At 52.4% G+C, this 21,480-nt stretch overlaps 1 long non-coding RNA gene across 1 annotated transcript; it reads right to left on the reverse strand.

Moving 5' to 3' along the window:
• Positions 1 to 11,081: 11,081 nt before the first annotated feature.
• On the reverse strand, positions 11,082 to 20,016 carry LOC117095429. The gene is made up of 4 exons (XR_004441981.1): positions 19,589 to 20,016; positions 15,408 to 15,494; positions 12,129 to 12,345; positions 11,082 to 11,929 (listed from the first exon to the last, which is right to left on the reverse strand). It is a non-coding gene; the product is annotated as an uncharacterized LOC117095429 (long non-coding RNA).
• Positions 20,017 to 21,480: the final 1,464 nt, after the last annotated feature.

Here is a 21,480-nt window from a genome sequence, read left to right on the forward strand (position 1 = left end):
GTGGCTGATATTTTAAGGGAACCTGGGAAACTCCTAGTTGTGGACAGGCTGATGGCTCATTCAGATTTGCTGGCAACACATGGTGCAGCTGCCGTGGCAGGGCTCCATGAAGCAGGGGTTTCATGCACTCCATATGCACGAAGCTTCCAGCCTGCTGCCACCCATTCGTGCCCTCTGTCTGTATGTCCGGGTTAAAACACAGGCTGGCACAGGGCAGGCCACAGGCCAGCTGTTGTGTAGCCTTCTTCTTTTCTTTGTGCCTCTCAGAGGGCTCAGGGGCTCTCCACCTTACCTCTGGGAGACTCCACACACCCCTGAACCCCTCAGTCCATTTGCACCAATGCCCCCCTTTGCCTCTCCTACCATTTTCCCTCACCCAGAGTCACACTGGCATGACGCCTCCACCCCACTACACACTGCCAATGCACAGGCTGCTCCACCTTTCAAAATGAGGCAGGGCACAGCAAACAAGATGCCCTCCATGTCTGTTCTCTCCTTCTTACTTTATTAAATGCCCCTCCGAGTTTAAGCTGGGCATGGGACCTCCCAACTAAAGACCACTTTCTCCAGCTTCCTTGACAGCAGGGTGTGGCCCACAGAGTAAGTCTGACTGGTCAGATGTGGACTGCAACTTCTGGACCATGTTTTCAAAAGAAAAAGGAGTGCCTTCCACTTTCCCTTCCCACTTCCTGCTGGCAGGAATGTGGCTGTGATGGCAGAAGGGGGAGCAGCCACCTTAGACTGAGTGGTGATAGCTGATTCTTGTAATCAGCAGAGCCTGGGTCCACAGTGCCATGGAGCTGCCAGATAAGCCCATCATGCTTCCATTCAGCCCACCATGTGAGGGGCCAGTAGACTCTGATCTGGTTTACATGACAGTTACTTTGTCATTTTTTACAGCAAGCCTGTATTTTACAGCAATGGTGAGCTTGTGTTCTAACTGGTTCGCGTGGTTACCATTTTCATATTACATAGAATTCATTCTCATCAGTTACCCAACTGGATCCACATCATTCTTTCATGCATCCATCCAGTTAGCGAGTCCTGAGCAATTTCTGTACAGCTCGCTGGGGAAAACACAAAGGCAGACAATCCGCAGTTCCCCACACTTGAGCAGGAGATTAGGAGTGATGGTGAGAGGGCAAGTGCCATTAAAACCCTGTTCTGTGGCCCAAGGTGGCAGTTCTGCAAACAGGTGATGAACGTCTGCTCTGTGCTTCACTCGGAGTCCCTGTGGGCTAGGTAGCCGCTGCAGACAGTGACATCACCTGACTCTCCCAGGGCAGCCCCAGACATGCAATAAGACTCCAGCCAGGCGAGTGAGCCACTGTGCTTGTGTGTGCACACGTGTGTGAGCGAGCATGCACACACATGGATGGGGGGGGAAGAGAGAGTCCAGGCCTGTTTTTAGGGGCTCATGGACAATGACTCACCTATTCATCAAGACTATATTGCATACCTCCTGTGCATGACAGCTGACAGAGGCCAATAGGCCATGGCTTTGCCCTGGAGACGGCCCCCATAGGCCACAGACACACCTGCAGACACTGGTGGCTCCAGTCACTCCCTGCTCTTTGTCCCTGCCCTTAGGATGGATTTACACTGAGCCATTCATGCTTTCCCCTGAATCTTGTGACCAAGAGCTAGGGTTAGGTGCTCTGCCTGAAGCCATTGCATAAAAAATTCCGACAACCAGTCTCCTCGGAAATATTCCTAACCACTCTTATCAGCCACCTGTTGGCCAGCAAGCCCCAAAATTCATATACTTCGTTGGCATTCATCTTCACAATAACCCTAGAATGAAGGCAGCTTATCCCCTATTTTTCAGATGAGGAAACTGAGGTTTGGAGAAAAAGAAATGGAAAAGGAAAAAGCGTGGGCACTATCGTGACGCGAGACCGGCCGGACATTGCTCGTTTCCCTGCACCCCTCCCCAGGCAAGCGGGCTGAGCTAGACCCAAAGAGCCAGGACCACGGTCGGGGTCAGAATGCAAGCGCTGGAGCCTACTGGCTGGGTGACCTTAATTGACCTTCCTGGGCCTCTGTTTCATTGTCTGTAGAATGGAGCCCAAAATACCCAACTCATAGGATCATTGTAAGACCTAAGTGAAAACATGTAGAAAAAGGGACATGCAGACACGAGCCTAATACCAGGGCCACTACTGACTGGTGATTATAAGGCTGAGACTCAAGGTCAGACAGGCCTGACCCTACCCCTTCCTGGCTGTCTGTGCCCTTAACCCCTATGTAAGATGGCAAGAGAGCCATGGCGCCCACCTTCTGGGGCTACGCAGGCAAAATGAGGAGGAGCAAGTGCCCAGCAGGCAGCAGCCATGGCTTCTCTTGCAGCTCTGGTGTGTGCGCCTCCTTCTCTATACTGGAGCCCCATCCTCGGCTGTGTGAGTAGACAGGGCTGACCCGTGCTCCAGCCCCTGGTCAGCACCCACCCAAGGAGCAGACTGTGGGGCACTGGTCTGCCTATTGTCCCCGGCTGCGTCTCCTCGGTTTCTGGCCTCTAGCAGTTGTTCCCAATTTCCTTCCAACCTTTCAAACCTCCAGCCACTCAGCCTCTGACCCCAAGGACCAAGAGCAGAGGCAGAAATAAAGACAAAACAGTGCAGCTGTCTTAAATCACCAAATTAGTTATTATGGATGAGGGCAGTAAAAGAAAATAAAACAAAGATGAGATATAAAGTCTGAAATAGAAACACCAAGGAGAGTGACCGGTGGCGGTTGGCAAGTTAGGGAGCCAGGCAGACGGAGGTGCTATCTGGGCGGCCTTGGGCAAGTCTCTGCCCTCCCAAGGCTCTGCCCCTCTGGGCTCAGGATGTCAGAGACCATGATTCCTGGGCTATGCTTGCATGAGGGAGCCCAGAGCTCTGTGCTGGGCTGTTGTTACTCTCAATATGCCCTCCCCGGTGCCTTCATCTGCTCTTGGTTCCAAGTCCCATCCAAGAGTCTGTCTCCAGCTGGCTTCTCTTCCCCGAGGTGCAGATGTCCAAAGTCGTCCATTGGTTTGATATTTGCCCAGAGGCCTCACCCATTGCTATAGCCACGTGTCCAGGACTGAGCTGTGCACCACTCTGGACATGGTGGAGGCCGCTGTAAGGAGACGGCCCTTGCCTCGCAGGAAGGGGAGCCTGAAATTCCCAGGGGTCGGAGGAGGCTGCACCGGAACTGCACCCCACCCAGGACTGCTGAGCTGAGAGGGTGCTGCCGCAGTGAAGGCTGTGCCACCTCGCATTGCCAGGTGCCAAGCCTCTGACCGCGCCGGGAGAGGGTCAGAGTGTGCCTGGCGGGGTGGGCCCTGGCTCTGCACTTTCCCCCTGCCCAAGAGACTTTGGGTTGCATCTCTCTACGTAGCAGAAGAGTGGGGACATGGGAGCCTGCCTCACGGAGTTGTGAGGTGGCCTGGGAGCAGGCTGACCCCCGTGGGGATGCTGTGGCCCAGCTCCCACCCACCATGCCCCTGCCCAGCAGCCTCTTTGCAGGCTCCTGAGGGTTCAACCTGGTGCACAATCTTCAGGCCTCTCCTGCCTTGACCTGCAGCCCTCCACGCCCCAGCCACACCCTTCTTTAGCGCTGTTATTTTTTCATTATTAAAATGTTATAATAGGAATACATTTTAGTTGCTTAAATTCTGCAATAGTGAAACAATAAAGACGGAGATCACTCCTCCAGTTCCATTCCACTCCTCAGAGCTACCTACCGTTGACAGTTGTACATTTCACTCCAGAAATATCGATGACTGCCCGCAGTTACATATGCAGGGATTACAGGCGTGTCTACGTCCGTGTGACTGCGCACGCAGGATTATAAAAATCACAAACCAGCCCGTGCTGCCCGTGCTGTCATGCATCTTGATGTTATTTTCACTGGCTGAGTTGGGGGCATTTCTCAATGCCAGCGGGGCAGGCTTTGTGTTGGCTGCATAGTTTTCTGTTGTGCAACGTCCTCCCTGCTGACAAGCAATTAGGTGGCGCCACTTCCTTCCTTGGCTCGTACAAACCCTGAGGCACTGAAAGCGAAATTTCGGGGTCCCAAGGAGTGTGCATTTTTGAATATCATGAAGTGACCCAGCTGCCTCACACCCTCCATGGGGACCACACTCTGTCTTAGTATAGGAGATCCTGGGAGCCCCACATCCTTGCCAGTGCAACACTACTATTCCTTTAAATTTTGCCCCAATGTATTCTTGCTGTTTTATTTTGATTTCCCAGGTGACTGAGGAGGTGAAGCGTCTCTTCAGCCATTCGCTGGCTGTGAGAATGTCTTACCCTACGAACTGCCCATTTCTTTCCTTTACCCGTTTTTTTCTACTGGGTTATGTGAGTTTCTACTGACTGACTTATAGAAGCCCATTATATGTTATGATATTAACCTGTTGTCTGTGGTACATGCTTTCAGTCTATTCTCCCGGTCCATCAGATATCTTTTAACTTTGTTTATCGTGTATTTGGCCTTGCGGAAGCTTTTTATTTATTTTATTTTATTTTATTTATTTATTCTTTTGAAACCGAGTTTCATTCTTGTTGCCCAGGCTGGAGTGCAATGGTGGGATCTCGGCTCACCGCAACCTCCGCCTCCTGGGTTCAAGTGATTCTCCTGCCTCAGCCTCCTGAGTATCTGGGATGACAGGCATGCACCACCACACCAGCTAATTTTGTATTTTTAGTAGAGACGGGGTTTCTCCATGTTGGTCAGGCTGGTCTTGAGCTCCCGACCTCAGGCGATCCACCCATCTCTGCCCTCCCAAAGTGCTAGGATTACAAGTATTTTATTTTTTTGAGATGGGATCTTACTCTGTTACCTAGGCTGGAGTGCAGTGGCGCGATCTTGGCTCACTGCAGCTTCCGCCTCCTGGGCTCAGGTGATTATCCCATCTCAGCCTCCCAAGTAGCTGAGATCACAGGCACACACACCCCGCCCGGCTGATTTTTTTTTTTTTTGTATTTTTGGTAGAGACAGAGTTTCGCCATATTGCCCAGGCTGGTCTCAAACTTCTGAACTCAAGTGATCCGCCTGCCTCGGCCTCCCAAAGTGCTGGAATTATGGGTAAGAGCCACTATGTCCTGCCAGAAGCTTTTTATTTTTATGTAGTCAAATCTGTCAAGCTTTTGTTTTATAGCTTCTGGATTTCGTGTCTTGCTTAGGAAGGTTTCCCTCCTCCAAGATCATGAAAATGTGCTCCTCTCTTTTGACATTGTGGTGTTACAGCTTTGTTTTTCCTTTTACAGTCTTCTTCCATCTGAAATGAATTTGGCAGGATGACACTCCCTTCCTTGTGAAACCCAGTCCTGCCTTGGGATCCACAGATGCCCCGACATGTCCTACCCTCCCCATCCCTTGGTCCCTCATTCAGTCACTCTACAAGCATGTTTTGAGCCTTTGTTAGGCACCAGACTCTGGTGATCCTGCTTTGACTAGATCATGCCCCTGTCCTGGGAAAGATGTGTTCAATGGAGGAGACCGAGAGCAAACAAACAAACACACGGTGCCGTGTCTTGGATGTGTGTCCCTCCTAATCTCATGTTGAAATGTGACACCCCCTTGTTGGAAGTGGGCGTAGCGGGAGGTGTGGAGTCATGGGGGTGGGTCCCTCATGAATGGGTCAGCCCCGCCCCTTGGCCGTGAGTGGTAGTGAGATGCCAGAGCTGATTGTTTAAAAGAGCCTGAGGCCGGACGCCGTGGCTCACACCTGTAATCCCAGCACTTTGGGAGGCTGAGGTGGGTGGGTCACGAGGTCAGGAGATCGAGACCATCCTGGCTCACACTGTGAAATCCTGTCTCTACTAACTATACAAAAAATTAACTAGGCGTGGTGGCGGGCACCTGTAGTCCCAGCTACTCAGGAAGCTGAGGCAAGAGAATGGCATGAACCTGGGAGGCGGAGCTTGCAGTGAGCCGAGATTGGGCCACTGCACTCCAGCCTGGGCGACAGAACAAGACTCTGTCTCAAAAAAAAAAAAAAAAAAAGCGAGAGAGAGAGCCTGGCACTTCCCCCGCTCTCTTGCCATGTGACACACCTGTTACCCCTTTGCCTTCTACTATGAGTAAAAGCTTCCTGAGGCCTCACCAAAAGCTGAGCAGATGCTGGTGTCATGCTGGTACAGCCTGCAGAACTGTGAACCAAATAAGCCTCTTTTCTTTATAAATTACCCAGTCTCAGATATTCCTTTATGGCAGTGCACAATGGACTAACATCTGTCGTTAGCACAATTTCAGGTAGTGTGGGGAAAACACAAGAGTCTGGGGAGGGAGGGCATCACACAGGGCCATATTCACAATGATGAGGTCAGGAAAGGCCCCTCGGAGAAGACAATCTAAGTCAGATATGCTAATAGGGTGGGGGAGCGAGCCCCACCACTGCCAGGGTAACAGTGCTGCGGACAGAGGGACAGCAGGGCTGGGACCTGGGAGGGGACTAGAACAGCAAGGCAGCCGGCAGCTCAAGGTGAGCAGGAGTGTGGGCCAGATCACAGACAGGCCTTGGAGGCCACGGGGGAGGGTGCCACTTTATTCTGAATCTGACTGGAAGGTTTAGATGAAGGACTTTGGTGCAGTGTGTGTGTGTGCACGCACGCTTGGATGCACGCACACACACATAGCTACATCTTCCTTATCAGCCTTTTGATGTGGGTGCCCAGGGGCCACCCCTCACTCTCATTCCTGTGGTCTTAACTACCCCCATGTGCAGCGGTGTAGCCGGTATAGCCAGCACAGTGCCTGGCAGGCAGTAGGCCCTCTGTGTGCATTTGAGAGTGACTCAGGTTAACTCCAGTTCAAGCCCTGTCCTGGCCTCCAGTGACCCCCAATTCCTGCACCTCCAGGCACCCCATCCGAGCCTTACTCCAGCATGTCCTGAAGTGAGTTCTTTCCCTCTCCCCAGTCTTCTGCTCCTCCTCTGCAGACCCCAGGGGCCATGCTTGGCTATTGCCTGCCCCTCTCCCTATCACCTGCCTGTGTGCCACTGAGGACGTGGGTTCTAACCCTGCACAGTTGCAGAAGACACTTTCTCACATCCATCCCCTGACTGCTCGCTTTCTCTCCTGGATGCTGAAATCAGCTGCAACCTGGACCACTCCCCTCAGCCTGGCCCCTCCAATCCATCTCCAAATGGCAGCAAGTTCAATTCCTCTGAAGTGCACCCCTGCCCGCCACCCCACCTCCTCCTCAGGTCAATTCACCCAGCTGCACCTGCACACACACACATACACACACATACACACACACACACACACATCCAGCAGGTATGAGCTCAGCAGGGAGAGTGCAGAGAGTGAGGTGGAAGGGGGTGGGGGGAGAGGAGGTGAGAAAAGGAGAAGGAAAGGAAGGAGACAGGATGACAGGGAAATGGAAGGGAGGGGAGAGGAAGCCGGGACAGATGGGGCCGGTGACAGGACCAGGGAACAATAAATAGCATCAAGGAATAGTCAGGGTATGAGACCCCCAGGAAAGAGGCTGAGGGATGGGGAAGAGAAGCTGGAGAGATGGGACCTCTGAATTCTAGGGACAAGAAGATCTTTAATAAGCTAGAAGGAACAGATAAAAGAGGGATAACAGCATCAAGGGCATCTGGGATGAATGAAACAGGGCAAGGCTGAAAATGCCGTTGGGTCTGTCCCTCTGAGCTCAGCGACCTCCACCCCACTGTTTACTAAACATACAGCATCTTCTGGATTCTCCCTGCTGCGCTTCCTGTGCCTGGTGATGAACCTGTCTGCGGGTGGGGGACCCTAGCTGACCTATGACAGCCATTGATCACCAGAGTTTCTGTTCCTAAGACCCTGGGTGCTGCCTGGTCCTGTCAGCTCTCTAGGCGGGCAGAGGCTGCTTGTGGCGCCTGAAAGGGATGCAGCCACCGAGCCAGGGCAGGAGGCAGGCCCGTCACTTGCTTCTGGCACACGTCACTTGATGATCTGCCACACTCACACATCTGTGTCACAGACCATGCTCTCTGGAATCAGGGAAGATGGTGTGAGGTTCAGTGACCTGCCCATGGCCACATGGCCAGGAGAGGTGGAGCCTGGAGGGGACCCAGCTCTGCTGCCTGGGTCTGGTGCCATCAGAACACAGAATCTGCCCCCTCACTCAACTCAACACTACAAGGGGCATCAGGTGCCACCAGGGCAGTGAGGATACAGCTGCCATTCCAGGGCAGGAGGGAGGGAATGGGGTCAGGCTGTCCCTTGTGAAGCCTGCCAGGAGAGTTTTTAGCTATGAGTAGCAGACGACCCTACCCACAGTGACCCTAGCAAGCAGGGCCTGAGGACAGAGGCACCCTCATGCTCCAAAGGCCATGTCTACCCTCATCCTCTAGCACCAGGTCACACCTTCCCCAGGACCCACCCGCTGCAGACCTCTCTTTCCTCCCTACCACCCACCAGAACTGAGGCTGTGAGCCCTGTGTTAGAAGGAGGCCAGGAGTGCATGTTTCCCTCCCAATCTCTGGCAAAGGTTGGTCCCCGGCCACCACATGAGCCGTGCAGAGGGGTAGCAAGTACACCCCACCCAGACAGGAGCAGGCTGCACCAGAGGAGGCTGGGCGCCAGCCTACATGGTTCCCCTTATGTGGGAGACTGTGACAGCGCTTCGGCCAAATAGAGTTGTCACCAACACCTTGAGGCAGTCCGGCAGGCATGCAGAGCTGGCCCAGGGTGAAGAGCCCAGAGCCAAATCAAGAGATGGAGGGTGTGGCAGGGCTGGCCCCAGGACGGATGCCTGAGCTGATCCCTGAGGGACAGCCAGGGCACAGAGCAGGAGGATGCAGAAAAGTGCTATGCTTCTCTTTGGGAACTTTAGTGGGGGTGGGTAATGCATTGAATTCAAGCTCAGGAAGGAGGAGAAGAGGGAAGCAGGGAGATGCGCCACCAAGTGTCAGACCCAGCACAGGCAGGTTACCCAGGGCTTAGCTCACTTTTGTCCGCTATCCCATCAGAGAGTTGCTGTTATTCAGATTTTACAGGTGGCAAAACTGAGGCTCAGAGTGGCTCCCTGGCTTGCCTGCAATCACAGAGCTAAATGCCCATGCTGGCTTCCATCCACAGCCCTCTCTTCCGACCGTGTGGTCCACCTCATAGCAACAGCCCTGCAAACAGACAGGCAGCTGCACCAAGCCCTTCACCATGCCTCCAGCACAGCTCAGCTAGTCCTTCCCGCCACTCTGCCTTGAGGCGTCATGGCCCCACCCCTGGGCAGAGCTCAAAGGGTCGGGGAAGGTGTCCAAGTGTGCCCTGGCCTAAGATCCGGGGTCTCAGCCAGGGCCCCTGCCCTCTCCCCTGCATCCCTTTCATTTCTTTATTGTTTGTTTTCTTAAGAAGTGTCCAGCGAAGCATCATATGCTCATCTTGAACCGTTCTCGTGGAGCCCGCAGCAAAGACAAGCAGGTCAGTCCAGTCTTGGGGAACCTGAGCCAGGGAACCTTGTGAGTAAAGGGAGCCAGGCCAGGTGCCCAAGGTCAGGGAACCCAGGGGGGCTCAGGATGTCAGGGACACTGGCAAGCAAAGATAGGCTGGCAGGTGCTGAGGCATAGAGGGGGAGCAGGGGAGGTCCCAGGTCAGGTCCCCTTGGTCATGGCTCACCTGGAGGGAACAGGCACTGTCCCAGGCCTGGGGTCTGCCATCTTTCCCCCATCAGGAGGGGCCATGTGGAGGGGCACACTCAGGAGTGAGGTGGGCACAGGTCCTCCAGGGGCAGAGGCAGGTGGGAGAGGGAAGCAGGGTGTGTGTGTGAAGGGGCCCCGGCTCTGGATGCGAGAGATCACAACTGCAGCCCTATGTCCAGCATGTTGAATGAAGGAATGATTATACCCATGGAACACCCATCCCAAGCCATATCAGATATGGGGCAGCTTAGAGAGAAGGATGAGGTTCCCAACCCCAAGGAGCTTCCAGTGCAGGGGTCACCCCTATTGCTGGCTTTTCCCCATCAGAACCTCAGCCCTGACCACAGCTTTCTTCCTTGCTTCTAAGCTGCCCCCACTAGCAGTCCCACCCCTGAGGAAGCTCCTGGGAGCTAGAGCCACAGAAGGCTGCCTCTGCACCTGCGGCACTCTGAGGCTTTCCTGAGACAGCGAGCCCTGGTGCTCCCAGAAACCTTGCTTGTTCCCTAGTTGGAGGAGATCCTGGGTGAATCCAACCTCTGGCTGCATGGTGGGGAGACAGGCCCACTGGCTTGCTGTGGCAGAGATAGAAAAGCCCTGGTCCCTGGGGGTGAGGGGTGTGAGCAACAGCTGCAATACCCCTTGGCAGATGGAAGCCTGTGGAGCAGGGAGGCTCACAGTGGCGCCAACTACAGAGGGATGATCCCAACACCCAGGTGAGGATGAGCGTGAGGATCCCCCAGCTCTCGGTCCTGGCTGGGGATGGAAAACAGTGGAGTGGACACGGAGTGGGAGGGTCCTGAGACCCTCTTTCCCTCTGGAGAAGGGCTTTGGGGGTGCAGGGGTTTCATGCTACCAGCATCCAAATCATCAAACCACACATCTTTGGGGCAATTCCACGCAATGTAACCACAGCACTTTGGTGACCTTAGCTGAGATTGTTATTGTTGTTTTTAATGGAGTATGAGGCTACCTGACTGATCTCTGTGGCTCCTAAAGAGGAGGAAAGGGGCTGCCAGCAGGTGGAGACAGGGATTGAGGCAGTGTGGAGGCTTCCACTGCAGGGAGCAGAAAACTCAACCCCACTGGCACCAAGGAAAATGTCACACGGGGCCGGGTGCGGTGGCTCATGCCTGTAATCCCAGCACTTTGGGAGGCTGAGACGGGCGGATCGCGAGGTCAGGAGATCGAGACCATCCTGGCTAACACAGTGAAACCCCGTCTCTACTAAAAAAATACAAAAAACTAGCTGGGTGCAGTGGCGGGCGCCTGTAGTCCCAGCTACCCGGAGGCTGAGGCAGGAGAATGGCGTAAACCCGGGAGGCGGAGCTTGCAGTGAGCTGAGATCCGGCCACTGCACTCCAGCCTGGGCCACAGAGCGAGACTCCGTCTCAAAAAAAAAAAAAAGAAAGAAAATGTCACACAATAACTCTTGAGGAAGCACAGCACCAGGGTTGATTAATTTAGTAATTCAGTGATATCATGGCGGGCCCAGGCTCCTTCCATGTTTCAAGTCTGTCCCCCACTCAGTATGTTAGCTTTGTCCTCAGACTCACACCCCTCATGGTCTCGGTATGGCTGCCAGTGTTCCAAGCATCACATACAGATGACACTACTGAGGGAGAGAGAGAGCACCTCTCCCTGATGTGTCTTTTTTATCAGTGAGAAGCCTTTCCCAAAGCATGCTTTCCCTCACATCTTATTGGCCAGAACTGTGTCACAGGCCTACCTCTAGACCAATCACTGACAAAGAGCCGTGTTTGGCTTATAGTAATTAGGATTTACCCTTGAGTCATGGAGTGAGTGTGGACAACAGCAAAGCCAAGTCTTACCAGGGAGGAAGGCTGAGTGGGGGCTGTTGGAGAAGCCTCCAGGGCAACATAGGTTGGGGCCTTCAGAACCACAGTGTCCCAGGGCCTATGGGACCCGACCACACAGGGTACAAAGAAGGCTGGAAGGCCAGCCCTTGTCTAGGTCCTCAGGGTTACACAGCAACACACACCTGAGAAGCACTGTTCCTGGGGGAGGGGACCCTGGCTGGGGCCAGGGCTGCAAAGATGAGGGCCAAGAAGCTATGTGAATCTGGAGTCAGACAGGCTGGGCCCCAGGAGCCCTTCTGGGTTAATGCCGCCCAGCACGGAGTGATGCCTGCTCCTCAGTGTGGGCTCTGTGACATCTATCAGATGAGGCTCTGCAGGAAAGAATAAATACAGCCCGATGGGGTGGGCCTCAGCTCAAATGCCTCTCTAGAAAAGCCCAGCTCCACAGGATCTTCACGGGATGGTCAATGAAGGAGAAGTCTGCACCCTCCGGGACAGCATCCACTTCCTGCCAAGGAATCGTCTCATTGTTTTACAGCCCAGAGGCTTTCCTGAGACTTATGAGGCCCTCCCCCCAACTATGAGCGAGGCCACATGAGCGAGACCCCACCAGGGTTGTGTCTCCTCACGTCATTAGCTGCTGCTGCTGGAAAGTCGAATGACCCTTGGTGGAAGGTGGGGTGCGGAGGAATATATACCCTGCTTACCTGGGCTGAAGTGGGGCTGTTCCTTCCAACCCCTGGTTGCACTGTCATTTGCTTTTTAAGAGGAGCCCAGGAGGGCCACAGAACTGGCCCCGGATGGGAAATGAACACTGTGCCTTCAGAGATTTCAGGGCCAGCTCAGGCAGAGGAGTTGTGGAAAGATCTTTTTAACTCAAGTTAGTTTTCTCATCTATGAGCTCAACTGACTCTCTTCACAGCCCTGGAAGGCAGTGGACCCAGAGATATTTACTCATTTGACAGATGAGAGAGCTGAGTGACTCCTTCCACTTTGGAAGAGTCATAGCTGTGAGATTAGAATCCTCCGAGATCCCTAGGCTGTTCCACTGGACCATTCGTGATGCTCCTTGAGAGGTGAGCAGGCCTCGAAATGGAAGGGGGCCTTCCATGAATGCCCAGACGTCCTGAGACCCTTTCTGGAGGCATCCAGCTATCCTATAATTGGTTGAAGCTTCATCTGAAAAGCTGGAGGACACGTGTTGGTTGTGACGTGGTGCTTTGAACTTAGTTCCCAATGCCGTGTTTGGTATGGTGCAATATTGTGACTGGTCTTTAGCAATATAACTGTAGAGGATTGGTGGGGACACAGAGTCACTTGTGCCTGGCAGAGCTGCCCAAACCTTTTCATCAAAAGTGAGGCAGGACTCCACCCAGCTGGCCCCATGAATAGAAAGGGCACATTGCCTAACTGTCTGAAACAGCCAGAGCCACGAGTCACCCCGCCTGGCCCAGTGGCAGCTGTGTGTCTGCTGAGCCCTCCTGAAGGATGTATGTTTCCCTTGACCACAGAAGGCAAGCTCATTTCCAGGCATCCTTGGTGCCCAGTTGCTTGGGGCACCACAGTTCCTGGCGGGGCTGAGCCGGCCTCAGTTCTGCCATAGGCATGTGCTGGCCGCATCTGGGTGGATGAGGAAGGCGGCCCTTGGCTTCCTTGCTCAGAAGCCACTTGCTTTCCCTCCTGACCCACAGGTCCACATGCCTGGGAAGCTGTGCTGAAGCTGTCCTGGCTTCACTCCCCTCTAAGCCTTTGACTCTGGAAAGGGCTTATCATTCGAAATGGACAGAACCTGCTTCTGGTTCCACCTTGAAACTAGAAATTGAGGCTTCAATGGGCTGTTGTAGCAGCTGCAACCAGGAGTCTGCCTGTCCTAGATCCCTCCCTCCAAGGGGCAGGAGGTAGCCCCCAAGGTGCTTGGCAAGTAGAGGGTGTGGCTCTCAGACACCGCGGCCCTCCCATGGGCCTGCTGAGAGGAGATGTATGTACTAGGACACCTTCTAGCTCTTGCTTTTGTGGGAGGAGCAGAAATAATTGCTGAAGCCTCCCTTCTCTCCTCCCCTTCCTCTCCCTTTCTTTCTGCAAAGGTTCAGTCAGCCGTGTCATGCTCACAGCTAGGCTGGGAGGGGAGCAGGGGAGATGCGGTGTCTCTCAAGGGCTTTGGTCTTCCCTCAATTTCAAGTCCCCTCTTAAAGGCTTGAAAGCTCATCCAAAGCTCACCCCAACCCCATCCTGAGCCTTCTATGAGGACACGGCCCTCTCTGAGCTCTTCAGCTCTTCTGGACCACACCAGAAAACCGGCTCCCGAGGGGCCTCTCCCGCACTCCAGCCCTAAGTGCACAAAAGCAGCCATGCTGGGCTACCAGCCCCCTTCACCTGGATCTCCATCCGGGCCCATCCTGGAACCCCGCTTCCCCCACCAACAATCTTCACATTCGGAGTGGCTGCCGATTACACCTGGGCGTAGCTCCTGAACGTGTCCCTTCTCTCTGTTCCCCTGCACCCTCTCCTCTCCAGGATCCCTTTAGCAGCCTCTTCACTGGTGTCTTGCCTTAGCCCTTCCCCTTCCCAGCCTGCATTTCCCCAGGAGGTAAGACCACTCTGGATGCACATTTGTCTGTCTCTAAGGCCTGTAAGACAAAGTGCAGACACTCCGGCAGGGCTCAGAAGGCCCCTCTTTCCCAGGGAAGAAGCTGATCTATCCCCCCAGCTTCCCTGTTCACAACAGTCCACTCCCTGCACTAAGCCCCACCTTGCACTTCACTTTCCTAACACCTGTAACCTCTCTCTGGCACCCCTCTCCTTTTCTTCCTGCTCCCCTTTCTCTTTTAACTCAGGCCTCACCTCCTGCAGGAAGCCTCCTCAGACTACCTTCCCATATTCTTCCCCCAGCCTGGGTTCAGGGACCCCGTGTGGGTTCGCCTCCCTTCTTGCATCTATCACACCACGTTACCTGTATCTGTTTCCGTGTCTGTCCCCACCTGACAGTGGGCCCCTAAGGACAGGAGCCATCGAGCTGGCCTTCATAGGAGGGCTCCGCATGCAGACCTATCAGATGTCCCCGCTCGCCGCCCTCACCCCAGAGAAACAGAGCCAGCAAGAGCCCAGGGAAGATGCGGCAGCGACGAGCCCTGGGAGATGTGGATCTGGGACAGACCCTAGGCAAGGCATATCCGCTTTCCAATCCTCTATTGCTTCATCTACCGTGTAAGGAAAAGGACAAAACTCTCTGCCCCTGTCCCCATCTCCAGGTGGGGTGGCAGTGGGGAGCTGGAGACGCATTGGGTCACAGGATTACCAACATTCCCAACAGGGTGTGTCCCGGGGACACAGAGCAGGGTACCTTTGCCAGCTGAGGACGATAACCAGGCAGAAATTAGCTAAAGTAACTCCAGTTCTCAGTCTTCTGTGCAACAGGTGTGACCTGCCTCTGTGGCACCAGGACACACAGTTCTCTTAGCTGAAGGACGGAACACCTTCTCCACTGCATAAGCCACCCCCAAACACCTACTACACATCTCTGTGTCTCCTTTTCCTTCCCGTTCTTGTTCTTCACCCCTGTATCCCCAGAGAACCCCTCCATCTCCAAACTTGAGACCAAAACTCTGTCTTCTCTGGGAACCTTCCCTGCTCCCTCTTCAAAGCAGATTCTTGCCGCCACCTGGGCCCCAGCATTTAACAGCTACCATCCTCCCCAGGGTCAAAGCGCTAATAGGCTACTAAAAGTGACTTCAGTCCATACTCAAAGTTCAGGAAAATGCCCTCTACTCCAGCACACTTGTGCGTGCACACACACACGTACTTCATTTGGGAGACTTGTCTCCTGAGCATGGCCGCTGTAGTTTGGAGGCGCTATCTTTTGCAATCTGAGTTGGTCCCACTCTCACCCCCACCCCCACTCCCATTCCCAGGCCCAGTCCAGACCCCCAAAATCCCAGGGCCAGCTAGGGGTCCTGGAACTGGCTTTCAGCCTCCAATGTTATCCTTACCCTCTCCAATGCCCTTCTTAGCAGGGACTCCTGTCCTCTCATGGAAACTTGCTGTCCTGTGTCCCATTGCCCAAGATCATCTCCCAGCTGAAAAAGGAGCCCGTAATAAATGTTCAGGGTTGAGCAGATCATACATATTTGCAATGCTATTGGAGACGGAGGGAGAAAATGCGTTAGCCCAATGGAATGAACGGCATGGGTGATGTGGATGATGGCAGAGAGACTGGGGCGGGGAGGGCAGGGGCCAGTCCCTTCCTTCACCGCCCTCATTCTGCCTGTGCCCAGGGCTAGCACCACCCTGGAGGTGAGGCGAAAGGCCCAGAGCTTTGCCCCTGATTTCCCCAGCTCCGCCATACCCCGCCTGCCATCCGTGCATGCAAAGCCAGGCCTCTGGAATTGTGCCGCCAGGCCCCGGGCTGGAAGAGAAAGGGCTGCCAGGGCTTGAGTCCAAGGGAAGCCCACGAGCTTCAAATTTAGAACTTGAGTCTCTCAAGGTCTGAGTCTATTTAGACTCCTAGAAACACAATCTCCGTTCCTCAAACATAACCAGCGAGTGGTGGGTGGGGAGTGCAGGCAGAGAGCATAAAACATCTCATAAAAAGGCTGTGCGTCCTGCAGGACATCAAAGGGCTCTTAAGGAGCGCATGCGGATGAGTTCAGGGTAGAGGAGTCATCAGCATATGGATTGAATTCCCTATTCGGTATGCATCCGCCAGAGCGTCAGGAGGAAACTTCACACAGCATGGCCCCAGTTCAACGAGCTGGAAAACGCTCTGAGTCACGGAGGGACCCCAAAGGCAATCAGCCGCTCCCCGCCATCCTGAATCTTCTTCCGCTGTGGAAAAACCTGTGCTAGAGGAAACCGGCTGTGCTAATTCAGACAGGCTGGCCCCACTCACCGCGGTCAGCCCCTCCACGCCTCTCCAAGGTCCGCTGCAGCCTGGCCAGCTCACCCAGATATAGCTGGGCCATTCCTCTGCATCTGGCCCCTCCTGGTTCTCCCCACTGCCACCCCAGAGCTGTGACCCTATTGCCTGTCCCCATCCCTTCAACGGCAACCTGGGTCTCCCTGAGAGGAGAGGGAGGACAGAAAGGTGCCCCGCGCCCATTCAGCAGGCCTGTCCTGCTCAGGTAGGGCTTTCTGACTGATGGAGGACCCTGGACATCCCCTCCCTACGCTCATCCTAGCCCACCTCACAGGTCAATCTCCTCTTCCAAATTCATCCCAGCATCCAGGCCTTCCTGAAATCCCCATGCTCCACGCAGCCCAAGGCCTAGAGTGCTCACTCCTCCGCCCTCTAGAGTTAGCGGGAGGTTCTGAGAGCATGTGCTGCATTTAGCCAGAGGACCCAGCAAGGCAAGATTCCTGCTCTGCGAATTGCTGCCTCTCCTCCGGGCTCCTAGGCAGATGTGTAGGAAGAAGACCAATAGTAAGGTGGCCACAGGACCTCACTTCAGGAATGGAGGACTTATTTCCCCAGCTGCTAAGATGTCTCCAGTGCCCCCTGCCCTCCTCTTCCTGCAGGCAGAAGAGAGCCCCCTTGCCCAAGAGCACGTCCTTTCCTCCGTGGGACCCATCGATGACTGATTGATGGCACTGAGGTACAAAGGCTGGGGACACACCTCCGATGCAAATCTCTATCTCAGCTGCTTCCCAAAGAACCCCCACCTGTGACATACCAAGTAGGAAACTAAGAACCACTTCACTAAAAGCTGGCCTCTCATCCAGTATTGCCTGGTGCAGAGCTCCAGGAATGCTGGGACAGAGAAGGCACTTTGGTCCTCCGGAATGGGGAGGCTTCCTATCTCCCCACAAGCATGAATCCAAATCTCTCTGGCCAGCCATGCCCAAACCCACACACTTAGCATGCAGAGGAACAAAACAAAGTCTGAGACTAAACCTGGGCCCTCTTCCTGTGCCAAGAGGGACAGACAACAGCAAAGGAGGCGGCCTGTTCATAGCGGGTGGTTTGCATGCTCAGGACTCTGCCTACCAGCACAGGTAGCCTACTGGTGGGCTTTGCCATCTGACTAGAGCAGGAACTTCTCTCTTGGAGATGATGGGTGCACGGAGGGAGCCCAGGGCTCACCAAAACCAAGTTCCAGGCCCAGCTTCAGAGAGTATTGTTATGAAGCAGGCATTCACCGCAGTCCTAGGTGAATGCCGAAGTCTCCTGACTTCATTTTCTCAGCTATAAAATGGCATCAATGGCTCCATCCCGCTGGTATCATGGGTTGGGGTGAGGACATACTGGGAGAGAGTAGTGGAGACTCCCTGCCCTCGAGGGGTGCACACACGCCCAAACAGACTATTATGGTGTTGATGAATGGTCTTGCCTTCCCCTCCAGCGTCCCCTTCTCAGGAGGGCCGGGATCAGGCTTCACATCTGGGTTTCCCTCCAGCCAGCAGAACGAGCCTAGACACAGGTGTTCCCTGAAGCTGACCGGAGATGGATGATGAACTAAGGACTGAAGGAATCAAGAAGACAGGTGATGACTCAGTGTGGTGTGGAGCCCAGGCCAGCTGTGAGGGCCCTTCACACAGCACTCCCCTCCATAATCGTTTCACTAATTTTGTCCTAAAATCCACAGCTTGCGAGTTGGTTTTCTGTGTCATTTGTGGTTAGCCTGAGACTCTGGAAAGGACAGGAAGACAGAAGCACAGTGATTGCTCACAGGGGCTCTGTGCACTTTACCTCCCAGATGGCCTGCAAAGCAGGTGTCATCACTGCAGGGCAGGCACCGCACCCCAGCACACAGCTGAGCTGGGGCTGCGGGCCAGGGCTCGAGCACAGCCTGCAGTCCACTTCCCAAGCCCTGTGCCCAGAGGAGCAACTTTTTCTAATTCACGCAAAGATGCTCTATAGGTTGGCAGTTCCCAGATACTTAACCCCTGTGAGGCATGGTGTCATTTTTCAGAGGGAGAAACTGAGGCTCAGAAACGTTCACTTGCCCAAGGTCACACCACAGGTGAGTAGTGGAGCCAGGACCTTGGGCAAGCGAACTTCAGGCTGGGCTTGAGCCCTGGCTTCCTGCAGTCAGATAGACTCTACTGCTTATAGAACATGGGTGTGGACTCCACTTCTTAACAGAGTGTGGACACTGACCACAGTGTGGCCCCATAACGTGGCCACCTCTACAGATGTCGGACAGAGGCTTTCTTCACAGGCTGGCTTATGTACAACCCCACCTGACAGTTTGCGCATGCAGATAATTCCTCACATGATGTGTTAGTTACAGTTCTCCTGATTTCAAGTACTAGAGGCCAAACCAGCAAAAGAAAAAACTTTGTTAGAAAGATACTGAGAGGCCTGAAGGAACTCAAAATCACAGAAGAACAGAATCCAAGATTGTCCAGGACAGCTTGGAGGATCTCAGAGGTGGAAATTGATTGCCTTTCATCCAGAACCCTGGCATGAGCTCCATTTGGCTTTTAGTCCCTCTATTACATTTCCAGATTCCGAAGAGAGAGAGAGAGCACGTTGGGCAACTTGGGTCAAGTGTCTCCTTCAATGAATCGTTTCCTGGGGCCAGGTCCCCTGTGACAGCATGACTGCTCACAGCCTAACACTGTGATCATGGGCAATTACCATGTGGGGGATGTACATACCACCCTTAGACCCAGCAAGAGGGGCTGCTGCCCCAGCTCCAGGCTTCAGAGGACTCTGCATATTATGAACACACACACACACACACACACACTTCTTTTTTTTTCTTTTTTAAGACAGAGTTTCTCTCTTGTTGCCCAGGCTGGAGTGCAATGGCACGATCTCGACTCACTACAACCTCTCCCTCCTGGGTTCAAGTGATCCTCCTGCCTCAGCCTCCCAAGTAGCTGGGATTACAGGCAGGTGCCACCACGTTTGGCTAATTTTGTATTTTTAGTAGAGACGGGGGTTTCTCCATGTTGGTCAGGCTGGTCTTGAACTGTCAACCTCATGTGATCCACCCTCCTCAGCCTCCCAAAGTGCTGGGATTACAGGTGTGAGCCAACACGCCCAGCCCCACACACTTCTTAAAAACACGCAGGAGCCAGGCCTCGGTGCTGGTAGATGACAAGAGTAAACATCCATTCTCATGACTGGCACTGCTCAGGCCCCAGGGAAATCCATTCCTGTATCTCTTGTTTAATGTCCTCAACACAAAAGGCATCTGAATGCTGGAAAATTTGTGAGTTTCACCTCTGCAGATGTCAGGCAGACACTGCTTCCAAAGGTAAGGATAATTTGCATGGTGGAAGCTCTTCCCTAAGAGAAAATACAAACTGTTTCAGTTGTTAAATCCTCTCAGCACAAACACAATGGATTTTTAATGACTTATGTTTAATAACAAAATATTGTTTCCTAGTAACGTTCAGCATCTATTTCCTTCTCTTCCTGTTCCAATTCATGATTCTGAAGGCACCTGATAATTAGCATATCTTTCACAATAGTGGAGTTGATATTTTGCATGAGCAGTTGAGAAATATATTGCAATATTAAACAATTCGTTTTACTCTTCAATTAGTATATATGTAGGTCTACATTAGAAGTAATATGATGAGGCTGGGTGCTGTGGCTCACGCCTGTAATCCCAGCACTTTGGGAGGCTGAGGCAGGCAGATCACGAGGTCAAGATATCGAGACCATCCTGGCCAACATGGTGAAACCCTATCTCTACTAAAAATACAAGAATTAGCTGGCTGTGGCGGCGGGCTCCTTTAGTCTCAGCTACTCAGGAGGCTGAGGCAGGAGAATCACTTGAACCCGGGAGGCAGAGGTTATAATGAGCTGAGATCATGGCACTGTACTCCAGCCAGGCGACAGAGCGAGACTTCGTCCCAAAAACCAAAAACAAACAAACAAAAAACAAAAACCAGAAGAAGAACATGATGAAGTGTGATACCAGTGCTTTCTGTTAGTAACTAGATGCATGCAGAATGCCAGAATTGTGGATAATCCTTGCTTTGTAAAATCATTTAATATGATTTTCTTAAATTTTCAAAAAATTAAATTAAAAACTTGAGCTTTATTTAAATAATTTTAAGATTTTGATATCCATTAATTATAATTATATTTTCTCTTTCAATTGTAGCAGAGAATTTTAAATATTTTAAAGAAAATTTCTATTGAAAACATAAATTTTTAAAATGTTTTGATTCTATTTACCATAATTTAGGGTTTTTGATAAAAAGTAAATTCAAATGTTGTACACTTTAAATGCAATCGCCTTTTATTTTTCATTGTATAAGCTGGCATTAGCAAACTTTTCCTTAATGGGTTAGATAATAAATATGGCAGGCATTAGGTCTCTATTACAAACACTCACCTCTGCCATTGCAGCATAAAAGCAGCCATGATAAAACATAGGTGATTTATGTGTCTATGGTCCAATAAGACTTTATTTACAAAACTATTTGTTTATATCTTGCTTCATGTGTAAAAACTTTTTTGATATTGAGAGTAATAAAAATGTTTGTTAATCACCTATGAACAAAGATAGAATGCCAAATCTGGCTATAGTGTTCACTGAATATTGATATTCAAAGAAGATCAATTTTGATGAAGTCTCTGGCAAACTTGCAGAAGTTAAAGCTCAAAATTAAAATCTGTGATGTTCTTGATTACCATCACAGACCAATTTTTTTTTTTTTTTTTTGAGACGGAGTCTTGCTCTGTAGCCCAGGCTGGAGCGCAGTGGTGCAATCTTGGCTCACTGCAAGCTCCGCCTCCCAGGTTCACGCCATTCTCCTGCCTCAGCCTCCTGAGTAGCTGGGACTACAGGCGCCTGCCACCACACCCGGCTAATTTTTTGTGTTTTTAGTAGAGATGGGGTTTCACTGTGTTAGCCAGGATGGTCTCGATCTCCTGACCTCATGATCGGCCCGCCTCGGCCTCCCAAAGTGCTGGGATTACAGGTGGGAGCCACCGTGCCCGGCAACCAATGTTTTTTAAAAAGATTCTTCCCTTTTTCAAAAAAAAATGTGATTTAAAAGTATTAATTCATGATCTCTCTTTTGTACTGCGTATTAATTTTACTTTTTATTTAAGAAAATGTTCAGCCAGCATGACATATATATTACATATAGAAAGTT

The sequence above is a fragment of the Trachypithecus francoisi genome, unplaced genomic scaffold (assembly GCF_009764315.1).
Source record: "Trachypithecus francoisi isolate TF-2019V2 unplaced genomic scaffold, Tfra_2.0 Lachesis_group13, whole genome shotgun sequence".
Classification (NCBI taxonomy): Eukaryota; Metazoa; Chordata; class Mammalia; order Primates; family Cercopithecidae; genus Trachypithecus; species Trachypithecus francoisi.